Source organism: Mustela putorius, unplaced genomic scaffold, assembly GCF_011764305.1.
Source record: "Mustela putorius furo isolate JIRA1106 unplaced genomic scaffold, ASM1176430v1.1 tig00000905_pilon_pilon_pilon, whole genome shotgun sequence".
Taxonomy (NCBI): Eukaryota; Metazoa; Chordata; class Mammalia; order Carnivora; family Mustelidae; genus Mustela; species Mustela putorius.
The window spans coordinates 458,393-468,575 of record NW_025421511.1 but is presented as its reverse complement, the minus strand read 5'-3'; the positions used below and the strand labels follow the sequence as shown (position 1 = coordinate 468,575).

The following is a 10,183-nucleotide window of genomic DNA, read 5'->3' as shown; positions in this document are numbered from 1 at the left end:
GCGGCTGAGAGCCAACCCATCCAGAGCCTTCCCTCCTCCAGCCCATTGTCCCATCTGCAGATGTCCGCAATTGGCTGGTGAATTTATTTAGGCTCCAATGACTGTTCCAACACACCCATGCCAGCTGGAGGAGATGTCCTAAATCCTTGTTGGGGCCCAGGGTTTGGAGGGCATCAGGAGTGGCAGAAGCCTGGCAGGGGACTGATGAACCTGATGGTGATCATGCCTGTCTCCAAGGTATGCCTCACACCTGCCCCTCTGACACCCAGCCCAAAACACCATGACTTTCCAAAAGGAAGGTAAATAAACCATTTATTTTCCTATTCTCTTTAATTTCCATAAGTGTAGCAAATATTTCTCATGGTTTATCCTATGTCAGTCCCCATTATCAGTGAGGTTTTTATTTGATATTTTTCTATTTTGTAGCTTTTATTTTAGCAGCAGATAATTATATTTTATTTGGTCAAATTTAGGCTGATGTTCATTAATAAAAATGCAGTTCATGATCTTTCTACATATTATTTTATTTCCCACAGAATTTTCAGCTGAGTCTTGTATCAAAAAGAAAAAGAAAAAGATTATTGAGGCCCAACACTTCCTTAAATAGTCCCCTTTAATGCCTTTGGCCAATCATTTTGGAGATGAATTGACCTGACACTGTATATCAGTGTTCTCCTTTTATGTCCTTTACAACTGAACATTGTCTCTAGGGATTGAACTGTTTACTTGATTTATGTTTCTAGTTGTTTATTCTTTTTGTATAGAAATGCTACTGGTTTTCGGGTGTCAATTTTGTATCTTGCAGTTTGAAAGTATTTGTTAGCTCTAGCAGTGCCTGTGTATCCTTTAGAGTTTTCTATATATATGGTTGAGTAATTTGTGCAGAAAGATAACTTTATTTATACCTTTTCGATTTGGATGCCTTTTCTTGATTAATTGCTCAGGCTAAATGTTCCACTACTATGTGAAACATTAACACCTTTGCTTTCAGTCTCTCAACATTGAGTCTGAAGTTAGTTGTAGATTTACCCATATGGTTATTATGCTGATGAAGTTTCCTTTCATTATTGATTTTTTGAAGGGCTTTGTTAAGAAGGGTATTGAATCTTATAGATGCTTTTTCTGCATCAGTTGTGGTCTTCGTTCATTTCTTTTAAAGATTTTATTTGTTTATTTGACAGAGAGAGATCACAAGTAGGCAGAGAGGCAGGCAGAGAGAGAGTGAGGGAAGCAGGCTCCCCGCTGAGCAGAGAGCCGGATGTGGGGCTCCATCCCAGGACCCTGAGATCATGACCTGAGCCGAAAGCAGAGGCCTTAACCCACTGAGCCACCCAGGCACCACCTTCATTTATTTTTATTTTATTAATGTTCTATATTACATTAATTGTTTTGTCTACATTGAACAATGCTTACATTCCAGTAGTAGAATCCTGCTTGGTCAATAATGCTGTTGAATAATTGTGCTAGTACTTTGTTGAAGATTTTTCTTTCAATATTTATGAAGCATATTGGTGTACACCTTCTTTTATTTTCTTGTATAATCTTTGTTAGGCTTTGGTATCAGGGTACTGCTGGCCTCATACAATGGGTTAGGAATATGACAGAGAGTGTTCTTATGCCAGCAAGACTGATTGTTCTCAAAGAATTGTGGTTGTGTGTTCTAACCTCTTTGGGGACTCCAAGAGGGACAAGCTCAGGGGCTTTCCTTTGTTTCAACTGCCTCAGAACTTTTTTAGGAGCTCAGAACTTTTTAGGCACTCTCAAGAGCATTTCAATGAAATACACTAGCAGCACCTGTCTGGGCAAAGATCAACCTGAGGCAGGCAGACTGAAAAACCTAGGAGGGATGATGCTGGGACATACCTGAGGGATGAAGAGCACTGAAAATCTGCTGTGCACTGGGCAGTATCAAGGCCACACAGATGCCCACAGCTGGACGGGCATCTGGGTAAGCCTGCTAGCACTCTGCTCCGAGGCTTACCAGGAAATTAGCTCCCACCTTCCCTTCACTTGCAGTCGCTCCAGTGCTGAAGGTGAACTCACATGATGCTCTCAGGTGTTTTCTAAGCACCCATCCAGCTGTGGGCACTCATGACAAAGGCCCTTAACAAAAACTTGAGAAAATCACTAAACAAACAACACAATCCATACAAGCTGTAAACAAGCAAACAAAACACTGGTAAGGCAGAAAACTGTCGTTTGCAAAATTAACACATTGTGATGCTCAAAATATCCAGTATTCAACAACAAAAACATGAATTATGCAAAGAAATAAAATACCGTTCATTCAGTGGGGTGGGGGTGGGTAAGAAACTGAAGACACTGTCCTAAGGAAGTGGCTTTAAAAGAACTCTTTCAATGATGCTTGAAAGTTGAAACTAGGAGGGGAGGCTGGATGACTCAGTTGGTTAGGTGTACAACTCTTGATTTCAGCTCACGTCATGATCTCAGGGTTGTGAGATTGAGCCCCACATCAGGCTGTGTGCTGGACATGGAGCCTGCTTAAGATTCTCTCCCTCTCACTCTCCCCGTCCCCCTCTTAGAAAAAAATGAAAGCAGGAAAGATGCACTTTTACCAATCAAGTTTCTAAGGTGACTGAAGGATACCTAAGTCAGGAATTGCCTTAATAAAATAAAGATTGTGATCACAGAATTAACTCTTGCTCCTATTTAGCTCAATTCAGATGTTTGGGGACAAAAGCGAAGGACCTTTCTGGGGGTCGGGAGGGCAGAGCTGCCTCCCTCTCTAGCACCACATTGCTTCCAGTAGCAGAGACATAAGCTCAAGGGCGACCAAAAATTTTAGAATAGATATTTGTGATAGTGCCTCTGTGACGTTGCCTCTCAGGGTCATGACCTCTGAGAAACCTGGAAAATGGGGCTGAAGATCACAGTTGTGTCACCACCACAGGATGAAGGGAGACAGACGGTGTTGGTGGAAAGTTGGAATGAGTGGAGCTGAGCTGTGTGGAAGGGACTTGGAGAAAGGGGGACTCACAGAGTCTTGCTGAGTTTCTAACCCACTGAGTAGTACAGTGCTGAGTAGTACAGTAGTACAAGGCTGAGTAGTACAGAATTGAATCTACAAGGAGAAAACTAGAACACCAACATTTAGCTTCTTTAGCAACAGGTTTTATTGTTCAAATATTTGCAAGTGTTGAAATATAGTAAAAGTTTAACTTCTTAAAAAATGTATATTTAATATTGCCAGATCATTTCATACTCCTATATTTTATGCCACATTTTTCATAAAGAACAGTTATCCTCTGCACAAGTGCTATAGTGTCTTTAAGTTGAGAGCTGCTGCTGAAAACATCTATATTATTATATTTTTTATATGAGTTCTGCCACATCATCTGAGATTAGACCATGACCGAAAGCTTTGCCACATAGACGACATACACTGGATTCGCTTCCATATGTAAATGCATATCTTGCCTGAGGAGTATGAGGACAGAAATGTCTCCCATGCTGATTACTGGCTGTTTCTTCAACATGTGCATCCTTTGGTGACTTTGAATGTTAAAGCTCTTACTGATATTTCTTCCACATTCATTGCATCTGTAATACCATGTCATCTTAGGTCAGAATACTTATGAAGGCACTCTTGATTTCCTTTCCAATGTTGGGTTCCCTCATATCATCTAAGGGAAGAATATTGACTGAAGAATTTCCCACATAGTCAACATTCACATGGTTGCTCTCTGGCATGTGTTCTCTCATGTCATCTAAGATCAAAATATTGACTGAAGACTTTCCCACACTGGTGACATACATGTGGTTTCTCTCCTGTATGTTTTTGTTATGTCATCTAAGTTCAGCACATCGACTAACAGCTTTCTCACATAAGAGACATACATGTGGTTTCTCTCTAGTGTGGGTTAACTTATGTTGGCTAAGGTCAGAGCTCTGACTAAAAGTTTTCTTACATTGATGACATCTATAGCATTTCTCTCCAGAATGAATTCTCTCATGTTTTCTAAGGTAGGAACTGTGAATGAAAGTCTTCTTATATAGATGGCATTCATACAGTTTCTTTCTTATGTGACTTTTCTCATATTGTCTAAGGTAAGAATTCTGACTGAAGACTTTCCCACACAGATGGCATTTATATGGTTTCTCTCCATTGTGTGCTTGATTGTGGTTTCTAAGGGCAGAGCTATGCAGAAAGCCATTCCTACACAGATGACATTCAAATGTCTTCTTTCCAATGTGAGTCATCTTATGTCATCCAAGTCTAAAGGAATTACTAAAGCCTTTTCCACATAGATGACATTTATGTAATTTACCCCTATTGTGGATTTTGTTATGCTGAATAAGGGATGATTGTTCACTAGTTGATTTTCTACACTGTTTGCTGAAATAACGTTTCTTCCTGAGAAGGAATGTTGAGTCCATGCAGATCTATGAGTAAACTCATCACCCAGGTCAGTGTTTTCAATAGGATCTTCTGGAACGTGAGATTTATGCTTTGGAGAAGAAGATGAAAGGTTGCTAATTGTTTGCCCACATACATCCATACATTTACTTCTGTACATATAAATTCTAAAGTAGAAGTTAGTAATATTCTATAGTTGCATATACATGTTGTTAATCCTGCAGGCATCAATATTTTCTCTTTTGTAGTATTCCAACCTCAGAGTTATCAGATTAATTTTGAAAACTTTAGTATGTTTCAAAGGCTAGGTGATAAGCCATGTTTATGCAACTGATTCTCCCCCACTCTCTGCTCTCTCTCTCTCTTTTTTTAGATCTCAGGTTATTGATTTGAGCTCATGTTAATTTCTTCACTGATTTAAAACTAACCAAAACTTTTTGTCTACAAAGAACTTAATCCTAATTTAATTACATTCAGGCAATTATACTCAACTATCAGCATATTTCATTGCATTTAGATCATTAGTTTGGATGACTAGGGTTGATACCCATGAAAATTACCACTGGCACAGTTAGGGCTATACCCTTCTTTCTGATATGTTGTGTTAATGTCATTTCTTAATTTTATGGGGACTTTCCATGGCTAAAATAATTGAAAAAATATAAATTGTTAGAATGGCATTAGGGAAGGAAAAACCATGAGAGACTCTTAACTATAGGAAACAAATTGGGGGATACTGGAGGAGAGAGGGTGGGGTTTGGGTTAGGATTATGGGTGATGGGAATTAAAGAGAACATGTGATGTGCTGAACATTGGGTGTTACATGCAACTGATGAATTATTGAACACTACATCTAAAACTAATGATGTATATATGTTGGCTAATTGAATTTAAATTAAAAAAAAAAGAGTGAACCCCAGGAGTAGACTAGGTGTAATTACACAGCCAACAAGGCATCATCTGAGTGAGATCTGTTGACTTTTAGAATATTCACATCAAGATGCTAGCTTTTTCCCTTTTGCAAAAGATGATATATACTTTACGGATGGAACTGGAATGGATTATACTGAGTGAAATAAGTCAAGCAGAGAAGAACGATTGTCATATGGTTTCACTCATATGTGGAAAATAAAGAACAGTGTGGAGGACTGCAGGGGAAGGGAAGGAATACTGAACAGGAAGAAATAAGAGGGGGAGACAAACCATGAGAGACTCTGCACTCCGGGGAGCACAGTGAAGGTTACAGAAGGGAGGGGGATGGGGCGATGGAGTAACTGGAGGATGGGTATTAAGGAAGACACATGTGATAATAAGTACTGGGTGTTATGCACAACTAATGAATCATTGAACACTACATCAAAAACTAATGATGGTGCTATATGCTTCTAACTGGACATTAAAAAATATTATATATATATATATACACACACACACTTGATTTGTCGAAATCAATACATATAGTTTTGTTTAATTTCTAATTACTAATTCAATATGATGCATAACAAACATAGCTATTTAGATTTTAGCTGCCAGAAGAGAAGGTGAATAGAATTTTAATATGTAATGGCTCAGGCATTATAATGATTTACATTCATTATCTTATCTGATTCTTTCAAAAAACCTTGCAAGATAAATTTCATCCTCACTTTACAGTGAAAAACTGAGATTTAGAAAATTCAGGTTACTTATTCAACAAGAGAGATATATATGTGGAAGCACTAAGATTGTTTCCTAGCCAGCATGGTTTGAAACTAAATGTGATATCATTCAGCCTTCTTAAGACATATTTTTAAAATTATCATTTGTGTTGCCTAAAGTCATATTCCAAAGTATGATTATAGTAGTCAGTTAAAATTCAAAGGGCATTAAGACAGCCAATAAAATATTTATGCAAATGCATTGTTTTAAATCATAATTATGGGTAACTTATGATGCTACCCACACCTCCATGAAAAGGCAAGATAATCTGTTCCATTTCTTTTAGTACAAAAATAATTTTTTTAATGGTGCCTTTTATTTTAAAGTATCATCTTTTCTTGTATGTAAAATGGAAAGTCCTACTTCTCAAGCTCAAGAAGATTGAGGTGAGGTTAAGTGAGCAAGGCCAGCAGCAGAGGGAAAGAGCCTTATTAGATTTTCCAGAGCCTCTATAAGAATTGTTAAATATGCCCAAGGTAACTAAAGCATTCAAATAAAAATAAAATTGGTGAGGGTTAGTAAATCTTCAAAACATAACTGTTAATTATTCATTTTCAACTAATAATTCAAGCTAACTGAAAACTGAATTTCAAAATCAGCTTACAAGTTGAATTAGGATATAATGTATATTACAATATAACATTTATTATAAGCAAATAAAATTTTGAAAACTTAAAAAAGAATTATGGCACTAGGGGAATGAAAGCGTAGAAGAGGACTTAGGTCCATGTGAGTATGTCTCAGAAACTGGTGCTTAGCTGGGAAAGTGTGTCAAATGAGCAAATACTCCAGATAGTAGAAACATTTTAAAATTCTTTGTCAATTAGAAAAAAATTCAGGGTTGAAATATGAAAGATGCAAAATGGTGGAAAGATGTTGGGTCAGAAAATAGTTGGAAAATCTTTAAGTAGGAGGATCAGGATAAGAATCACTATGTCAACATTTAACTGTGGTAAGTACACAAATCCCCTTTTTCCCAAAGGGAGAGAAAGTAGCAGGAGGACCCATGAGTTGTGATTGATTTATGCAAGGTATGATAACAGTACGAGGAATTTTGCCCCAATGTCCTCACTTACGTTTTAGAAAATATCACTAACCTGACAAAATCTTCAGTTGCTATTTCTAAGGACATACTTACTCAGCCTAGGAACCTCCTTGTACTACTTGGCTGCTTAACTGAACTCTGGCCTTGGAGAAATCCAGTTCCTTCTCTCCACAGCTCTTTTCCTTGCTCCAACTGGAAGGATCTTTTGCAAATTTTATTACCTGTTTGTGGAGGAAAGAGAGTGTACAGACTTAGAGTTCTCTGCAAATTAACCTTTGCTATCACCAAGTCCAGGGTGGGCTTTACCAAGGATGAATAAAGAGATGATCTGAAGGTCAGCCCATGTAAGAGCACCATCAACAGAGAACACATTGATGGTCCTTCAGTAGACCAGGAGGAAATGCAGCCGGGAGGCCAAAACAGAGAAGACTGCTAGATGCTGATGCCTTTTCACAAGTTCAGAGAAAGAATTCAGAATCCTCAGTCTTTTCAAAATAGGAAAGACTAAATGTCCTGAAACATCATGGATATCCTAGTTTAGACAGAGCATCCAGAGGTAGGAGCATCGAGATGACAGCACTGAGGACGGGGGCAGAGGAGAGATGGGTTGTAGAAAGATCAATATGTGTTCGGAGATTCCGGTCAATACATTGTCAGTGCTGAATGGATATCTGCCTTTGGATACATCTACAGAGATCTACACACTCTGACTTCATAATACGTTATTATAAAGCAGTTATAATACATTATTATAAAGTTATTATAAAGCATTACTTCACATGAAGTATGGCATAAAACAACCTAGATGTGTTTCAGTAACCTGGTGATTAGAACTTTCCAGACAAGTGATTATAAAATATTTGTTTGAAAATTTATAACTAAAACTCTCTCTTCCCCATTAGTTTCAAGAAATTCTACAGATTCATCATGAGACAAATAATAACCATGGTGTAGTGCTTTTAAATCATAATCATTGGTTTAAATTATTCCTTAGATGAACTTCTGGTTCCTCATCTATGAACTAGTTTAATAATGTGTTGTGAAGGTCAAAAGATCCAAGGCCTTGATGTAGGGAGTGTTTCCTGTCTAGCAAAGACATTTTAAATATAAGACATTATCATTAAAATGTCAGAGAACCTTGAATTGCCAGCATTGCTCAGAACTGAACAAGATTCATAGACATCTCTCTTAATGCTATAGGACTCAGGTGTTCATAACAAACTATAAGGTCAGATGGCTCAGCAGCACAACCCAGGGACCTCTGAGATGGCTGTACTAAAGGACAGTCCTAGCCTGACTATTCCTGTGTTGTGAGGACTCCTATTCAATATTCTCCAGGACCTCGGACACCAGTTATCATTTTCTCTTGTATCTTTGTCTCCATGTGAAAGGATAAAGGCGATCTCAAGACTGGTTTGAATCTGTCTAGTTTTCCTAAAAATTTACATGGGAACCTACTTATATTCTTTCTGCCATACTCTTTTTCCTTTATGTATAGTGCAATTAAGCAAATACTACTCCCTATGCATTACTTCCAGTTATTGAGTATGAACTAAAGGTTTATTACTAAGAGGTAACATATGTGATTAGAGACAAGCATAGAGACAAGTGATAATTTCAGTTATATTTTTAAGAAATTTTCAGAAGTGAAAATTCTAATAACTGTATATGGTTTAAAATTGAGAAAAACAAAATGATTCTTCTTTCCTTCTAAACCTTTCTCCTGTTCCTCTCAACACTGAGCAATGCTCACACCAGGTCTTGTAACACTAGATTAATTATACTCATGTGCTGAAACATCTACCCTACTGGACTATAATATTCCCCTCACTCATCTCTAGCACTTGCAGTCACCACCATCCTAATCCCATTGCATCCAAAGAGTTGGTTAATGAGTACATTTTTTTTTTTTAGAAGGCCATGCACTGGATGAGGGAAAGAAAACTTCTCTTATGTCTTCTGTAAATACACAAGGGTGTAAAGAGGCTGAAGAGAGAAGAAGGGAGGTTTGGGATGCCAGATCTAGGACTTTGGTTTGGGTTTCTTTGGGAGAGGGGATCCCATGCGGTTCATAGTCCTCAGGGATTATGACAAAGTTGACAGCGATCCCCTGGAATCAGATTCCTGCTCCTGTTGACCCCCAGAGCTGGGTGAACAGCCTAGGTTGAGAGAAAAGGTCAGGGATGGTCGAGGATGTTGTGTGTGTCTAGGGGGAACATGGTTTCTTTTTTATTGATGAACATGACAAAACACCCCCGTAGATGTGCATGTACTCACTGCTGCAGGGGAGGCTTGTTTCTTGACCTTTCTGCTAACAGCATGAAGAAATCTATGTGTATCCTAACCTGTGTACATACACGTGCATAGCGTCTACCCATCTGCTCATCAATACACACAGACAGAGATGCATTTTGGGAAGGAATGGTCCTCATATTAAGGGAAACATAGCTTAACAGTTCATACCAGTGCTGCCATCTGTGACCCATCACACGTGGGCACCTTAGCCATCTCCTCACTTGGCTCTTGCCTCCCACTCCACCTGTGAGGGCGCAAGTCAGGGTCCTGCGAGGCACCCTAGCCGCCGGCAGGGGGCGCACCGACCCATCTTTTCTGACGCCGCGCCTTAGGCCCTCGTGGAACGCATGCGCGTCTCGCCCCTTGCCCTTGACGCCGCGTGTGCACGAGAGCCGGAGCGACGTTCCCTCGTGACAGACGGAGGCGGCGACGGTGCGGACGACGAGGGCCCGCGTCTTCGGTGAGTGACAGCCCCGCGCGGCCCGGACTGCTGGGAGGGGGCTTCGCCCGGCCGCTGCGGGATGGTTTTTCACGAACGGTGAGGAAGGAGCTCGTTGTCCGCCCTGCCCCGAGTGCCTGACCCTTTCCCGTGTGGTGTTTCAGCGGGACGTGTTTTACCCGCGCGCCCGCGCCCGGAGGCGCTTCGGGGCGACGGTGCGGCCTGTGGTGGTCACGGTCCCGGGTTGGGGAGTGTTTTTTGTTGGGGGGTGGCGAATCCATTGCAGCCTCGGTGTGAGAGAACCGCGTGGGCGGGGAGGCAGGCATGG

The 10,183-nt window shown here is 39.9% G+C and overlaps 1 protein-coding gene across 4 annotated transcripts in view; it reads left to right on the top strand.

Annotated features, from left to right (window-relative positions):
• LOC101689700 (zinc finger protein 705A-like) overlaps nucleotides 1–10,183 on the top strand; it is a 36,777-nt gene continuing 26,594 nt past the window's right edge. For 2 of the 4 annotated variants that reach the window (XM_004775552.3, XM_045086166.1), the window contains exon 1: nucleotides 9,772–9,876. The gene's annotated coding sequence lies outside the window, so the exon portion shown is untranslated. Of the gene's footprint in view, nucleotides 300–9,771; nucleotides 9,877–10,183 lie in introns of those variants that run through there. The other 2 variants (XM_004775549.3, XM_004775548.3) reach the window with 2 other exon arrangements.